Source organism: Lagenorhynchus albirostris, chromosome 3, assembly GCF_949774975.1.
Source record: "Lagenorhynchus albirostris chromosome 3, mLagAlb1.1, whole genome shotgun sequence".
In the NCBI taxonomy this organism is placed as follows: Eukaryota; Metazoa; Chordata; class Mammalia; order Artiodactyla; family Delphinidae; genus Lagenorhynchus; species Lagenorhynchus albirostris.
Genome location: NC_083097.1, coordinates 155,570,892 through 155,577,745, shown reverse-complemented (window position 1 = coordinate 155,577,745; position 6,854 = coordinate 155,570,892).

Genomic DNA, 6,854 nt, shown 5'->3' with positions numbered 1-6,854 from the left:
TAGCCTCATCTCATTGGCTGCCTTCAGCGGGGTTCCAGTGGTCCTGGGGAGAAGGGCCTGTGTGAGGAGGAGGCCTGAGGGAGGAGGGCCCAGGGAGACGAGAGGGTTTACAGACCTCTCACAGACCAAGTCCAGCCCAGCCCTCCCCAGAGGTGGGAGGGGGTGGTAGTTCCCTGTTAGCACCTGGAGATGCAGCAGCTCTCATGTGCAGGGACCATATCCCAGGTCCCCTGTCACTCAGTGGCCCCATGGATCCTCTCATAGGCTGGCACTGGAGGACCACATGCCCAGCTCCTTCGAGCTTGGCCTCTGTCCCAGCACACCCTCAAGCAGTGCTCTCAGTGAGCCTCCAAACCCTCATCTCCACCAGAGTGCCTGCTGAGGCCCTGTTTCACTCTCTCCTCTGGAGCAGGAGTGTGGGGACTGCTGGGGGACTTTGTCCCCTGTATTAGTCAAGGGGCAATCATAACAAATGACCACAAACAGGGTGAGGGGCACGACTTACAGCAACAGGAATTTGTTCTCTCCCGGCTGTGGAGGCCAGAAGTGGGCAGGCTGAGCTCTCTCGGGAGGCTCTAGAGGATGACCCTTCCTGCCTCTTCCAGGCATTCCTGGGCTTGTGGCCACATCACTCCCGTCTCTGCTTCCATCTTCACGTGGCCATCTCCGTGTCTTCTTTGTCTTCTCCCCTCTGTCTCTTAGGAGGACATCTGCCATGGAACATAGGGCCCACCTAGACAGTCCAGGATGCTCTGATCTTGAAATCATTGACTCAAGTAACTAAGTATAATCTGCAAAGACCCTTTCCCAAATAAAGTCGTATCCTGAAGTTCAGGTGGATGTGAACTTTGGGGGACAGAGCCCCAACCACTGCAGTCCAGGAGACCTGGGACCTGGTCCCTGAGCAGGGAAAGGAGTGTGGAGCAAGGGTGGGCCCAGGCGCTGTGGTGGACAGGACAGAGCACATCTCCTTCTCTTGCTCAGTTAGGAAAGAAGACTTTCTCTTGGCAATTCTTCCCTCATCACCTCAAGGCCTGTTTCCTGCAGAGAGCGGCTGAAGGTTCAGCCCATCCCGCAGTACATGAATTAGGCCCCTGTGTTGGCCACCTTCTCCCTATCTCACGGGGGCATGTGACCCCCCATGTGTGTGTGGGCCCTTGGCTAGCCGGAGGGCGCCCTCTGCCTCCTCTCAGGATGCCTGCTCGACCCCCAGTTTTCTCTCCCTCACTCTAAGCCTGCAACCTCTTCCAGAAGCAGGTTCCTTGTGCCTCATCCCAGCACTGAGTCCCTGACACAGCCTGTCCATCTGTCCGTCCACCTGCTCTGAGTCTGGGGCCCTCTGGGCCCAACACAACCCCCTTCCACCGAGTTTGTCCCCAGTCCCTAGCCCTTCCACCCTCCCTGCTGGCCTCTGTCTTCCCTCGAGCCCATCTCGTGTGTCCTCCTCCCCCACAGCTGTGATGTGCCCTGCTGGACCCCTGGTGGTCCCTCTCCTGGGAGGTCACCTCCCTGACACCTCGGGTCTTGTCCAAGTCCCCCTGGATACCCAGGAGAGGAGCTGCTGCACGAGGAACGTGGAATTATCTGCCTAATCACTGTACTCAGGCAGAAGGGTTACAGTACCCCCTCTCTGCCCTCCTGAACACTGCCACTGGAGACCGGATGGTTCCTCCTGAGGCCAGACCCTCTGCCAGGCCGAAGGTGACCTGGCAGCTCCAAGAGGCCCCTCAGCCAGGCACCGGGATCCACAGGTGAGGGATGGGGGTGGGTGGCAACAGGGCAGAGGGGGACTGAGGGCCCTCTCGCCACGTGGGGGGCCCGTGGGGGCAACTCCCCGTCTTCGCATGTTGTGAAAACCGAGACCTCCTGCCCGGCACCGCTATGGAGGGGCAGGCAGAGGGCTCAGGCCTCTGTGCCCCGGGTGCGAGAGGGTTGCGAGCTGCCTGGGTTAGAGAGCAGGCAGCCTGAATGTGGCCATTCTTCCTGGGTGACGGGTGGCTGAAACTGTAGCTGAAACCAACCCAGGTGCAGGCTGAGGGCTGCAAGCGGGTGGGGGCTGCAGAGGAGAGAAGGGGCCAGCCAGGCAGGACAGGCTGGACAGGTCACTATGCACAGCCTCCTGCCAGGGCCAACCTCCTCCTACTTGGGCACTCAGCCCCCTGCCGAGGATCCCTATCTGGGCACCCAGGTCTCCCCTCGATCCTGGGTTCCATATGCGGTGGATAAGCTCTGTGCACCTGGCTAACGTTGCATGTGTCTGTGTCTGTGTGCCTGTGTGCAAACATGTGGGGGCGCTGGGTCCACGTGTCTGTGCGTGTGTATGTGTGAATGTGCGCACTGTGAGGACAAAGTGCCAGGCTGTCACTCTCCTTTCCAGCTACCCGTTTTGCCCAGTGACTGTAGTCTCTCCTGCCCCTGTCTCTGGCCTCCTCCTGCTGACAAGCTCGTGCTGGCCCGCCCAGAATCTGAGGCAGGGGAAGGCCTGCCCTGTAGGACCACATCCTGGGGAGGCAGCCCAAGACCACAGGTGGCCAGAGGCAAGTCTGGGCTCGAGCCCAGGTTGGCCCTGCTGGGGTGGGGGCAGGCGCAGGAAGCAGGAGATGGCTGGGGGATTAGGTAAGAAGGTGCGGTTAGGTAACGTCTCAGACGGGCCTGCACTTTGGGAAGGTATTCAGCTGGATCCCACCTGCCTTCCAGGATGACTTCAGAGACAGGATGAGGTGGAGAGGAAGATGAAGGGGGAGGGGAGGAGGGAGGAGTTGGAGAAAGGGGAGGAGGGAGAGGAAGATGAGGGGGAGGGAAAGGGTGGAAAAAGTGAGGCCAATTCACCATGGCCCGAGAGCTCAGACAGGCCGTGGTGGGGCCCTGTTGCCTCTTGCTGTGAGACCCTGCAGGCCCCGGGACCGTAGGAACCACAGGAAGTGGCACTTGCTGCTCTGTTAGGGCCTGGCCAGGCCATGCACAGCAGGTGCTCTGGGGGCAGCCCACGAGGGGTGTGAGAAGGAGGCTGCCCAGGAGGGCTGAAGGCCCAGAGCACTGACGTACGGAAAGCTGGGAGGCTGTGGGCGGGCCCGGGCCACCTGGACCCCACTACTGTGAGCACACAGCCCCCATTCCTGGCCCTGCTCTGGGCGTCTTGATGCCCTTGGCCTAGCCTACGCCACCCCTCCTGGGACTGCCCCCATCTAAGGAGGCTCTTGACTGCTGCAAAGGCCACTGGACAGACGGGACAGTGGCAACAGCATGCCGTGGGCTTATGTGCTGGTGCCCTGAACACACAGCCTTGCCTCGACCTGCCCTCCTGCTTCTCAGCTCCTCCTCCAGCTTCCTGTCTCCACCCCCCTCTTCTTAGAGCCACCCCAGCCTGTGACTGTGCCTCTTTCCTCCCCACCTGGGCTGCCCGTGGTTTCCTCCCCAGTGCCTGGCCACAGTGCCTCTTCTGGAAACTGCCCTGCCCTCTGAGCCCCTCCTCGCTCCCTGCCCAGGGCCTCCTCTCTTGGAACAGGACCCTCTCGGCCCACTGTCTAGCACATAGGTCAGGGTCCTGATCCCTGGGCAGGACAGATGCTGGGCAGAGCCAGGACCCCTGCTCTGGGCGACGGGCTGTGTGCCTCGGACCCACTTGGCCTATGTTCGCCTGAGTTCCCGGGCAGAGGGAGATCCCGGTCTGGGGACAAGCGTCCTGACCCTGCAGGGTCTTGCCTCTGCCTGGCTCTTGCGCCTCAGTTTCCCTATGCATACCTTGGAGGTGGAGCTGGGGGCTCAGGGACAGCTTCGTCCCTTGCACCAGCAAACACCCCCGTGGATGGAGTGAAGGAGGGGTCTAGCAGGTTGCCACAGAAACGAGGCCAAACAAATAGTCCCCCCCAACAGGCCTGTGGGGCCCCTGTGGCAATGACCTCATCTGCCACCAACCCTGTGCTGCGGGGGGTCCTGGGCTGGCAGGGGGAGCTGCAGCATCCTGTGTTTGTGTGGGCCCTCGTCCATGGAAACGGCTGGAGCTGGGGAGTGGAGCCGGGAGGCTCCTGCTGTGGTTATTAGCTGGGCAGCCAGAGGCCCACCTTCCAGAGCGGGGAGAGAAGGGGAGTGGAGAAAGGAGGAGAGAGGGGAGGAGAGAGATGAAAAAGAAGAGGAAGGGAGAGGAGAAGCTGAGAGGGGAGAGGAGATGGGTGGGAAGCAAGGGGAGGGAGAAGAGGGAGGAAGGCAGAGGAGGAAGAAGGTTGGGGGAGGGGAAGGGAAGGAGAAGGTGGGGGAGGGGATGCAGGAGGCCAGAGGAGGAACATAGGGGCAGTTGGGGTTTCATGATAATGGGGTGGACAGTGGGAGGCCCTGATGCCATGGGGGATGAGAAGACAGGAGCAGCACACCAGGCAGGTGGAACAACCCTCATAGCCTGTGTGGGAAGTGCCGGGATGTCCCAAACCTGGACTGGCAGGGTCAAGGCCTAGAGTGGGGCGAGGTCCTGGGGGCAGCGCTGGCCAGGACCAGCCAACAAGACCTCAGTGCGGATTTTATCACAGGGGCAGCTGTGCATAGCCACATGATTTTCTCCCCAACTTTGAAAGAGAATTTGTGACCATCCTACGATGAGCATCAGTCATGTATCGTTGCATAACAGATTATCCAGAGTTGTGGTTTAAAGCCACAGGGCCAGGGGTCCTGGGGACATCTGGTAGTCTACCCGCCACACTCCCATGTATCCTGTACTGATTCAACAGTTGTTAATTTAGTCACGTTTGCTTTGTTTACTCTCTAAAAACATACACATCTATGTTTACCTTTTGAGAGTATGTTGGTGACATCCTGACACTTCAGCCCCGTAATTCTCCAGTGTATCTTCCAGTAACACAAGCACTCATCCACATAACTCCCTATTGTCTTCACACTGACTATTCAACATCAGTGGAACAACAAACATCACTGCGTAGCTGTTTTTGGTTTTTGTTTTCTGATCCAGGACCGATCAAGGATGTACCTGTTTGCCCCTTCAGGGATACCGAGGCAGGTCATGGGCGAAGCGGTAACTGCCCTTTCTCTGTGCCATGCAGGCACGTGGTCTTCCTGTAACTGGTGAGAAATCTACTCCATCAGTGGTCCTGTGACTCATGGATACTCTGCTCCAAGCAGTGATTGCACTGGTGCCTGTGAAAGGGCAATTTCCAAATTCTATCATTTCTGCTACATGTATTACATGTCATTGTTCTATGAAGAAAATGTCCCTCCCCAACTTTTGTTTGCTTTTTCCCATTGCCAAGGACACACAGATTCTTTTTTTAATTCAAAATGTTACAATGCAATGACGTTGTTACTCTTCAAGTGTTCACATTTTTCCAAATTTGGCTAGGAGGAACCCCGCCCCCCGCCCCCACCAAGTTGGCTTTTCTGTCCCATCAGTCTATGCAGATTTCCTTGCTTTCTGGATTCTAGGGCTTTTAGACAGAATGAAAGTGCTCAGAGAGTCACTCTGGGGACTCTAGAGAGGTATTCCCAAAAAATGACTTCGGAAGAAATAGAAACAATTCAGGGCACAGAAAGGAGTCTTAAGTAAACTCATCAGTGTCATTAGGAAGATTTGTGGAGGAATTACATAAAACAAGTGTAGAATCTATGGAAAATGAACAATAAAAACAAAAGTGAACTATTGGAAATGAAAATATGGCTGGTGGAATAAGAATTGTTTTTAAATAAAAAAATGAAAGATAAAGCCCAAGAAATTTAGTGAGAAAAACATAGGCCAACTTCTTTTTGGCTATCTTCCAGCTACGGTGGTCACCTAACAGTTTTGGCCAAGGAGATGTGGTGATAAATTCCTGTGGAGCGCGTCCTTTCTCTAATGAAAAGGTAAAACTTGCTAAGAGAATGCCCATTTTGCTCATCACTTGTATACCCTTCCATCCTTTTCCTGCCTCAAACACAGGCTGTGATGGAGGAGTTGCAGCAGCCATCCTGGGATCATGAGTACAGAAGCCAAACATGAAGGATGAAGGGACACAAATAGAAAAGGCTTACGTCCCCAGTGACCCTGTAGAGCTCTTGCTCTAATCCCATGCTGCCTCTTCTGTTTCTGTTCTGTGCATGTGATTTAAAACAAATGAACATGGGAATTCCCTGGCGGTCCAGTGGTTAGGACTTTGCGCTTCCACTGCAGGGGGCATGGGTTCAATCCCTGGTCAGGGAACTAAGATCCCGCATGTCACGTGGCACAGCCAAAAAATAAATAAATAAAAAGTAAAAGTAAATAAATTAAATAAAATAAAACAAATGAACGTCTGTTTGCTTAGGCTCCACTGGTTGGGTTTTGTTATCTGATACCCAGATCATTCATAACTCATGTGCACATAGAGCCCTGAGGATTGAACAGATACTGGCCATCATCAGCAATTTGGGGAGGGGGTGTGCTAGACTAAAATGGAACCATGCCTTCCAAGCTCCAAGGGATAGTCATCTCCAACCTAGAAGTCCACGCCTAGCCAAGCTTGCATAAAAAAACCAGAACAGAGGCATTCTGGGCAGGCAAGTTCTCAGAAAGTTCACTTCTGTTACACACCCTTTCTAGTAAACTGTTTGAAGTGCTGCACAGAGCAATTCAGGGGATGCAGAGAGCAAGGCTCCACCCAGAGAGTGGGGAGGAAACCTTGGGATGTCTGGGGCAGGGGCGGGGGGACCCCAGAGGTGTGAATAGGGTGGGGTGCAAGGAAGATGGCAGATGTCTCAGGATTGATGAAATTCAGGATGTGTGGGCCCTCATGAAAAACAATACAAAACAGGTCCTCTCCCTGTGATTAGATCCAGCCACTGGAAAGACAAATTAAAGTACAGAGCTTAGAATGGGGAAGTTTTTGGTAGAAAGCATG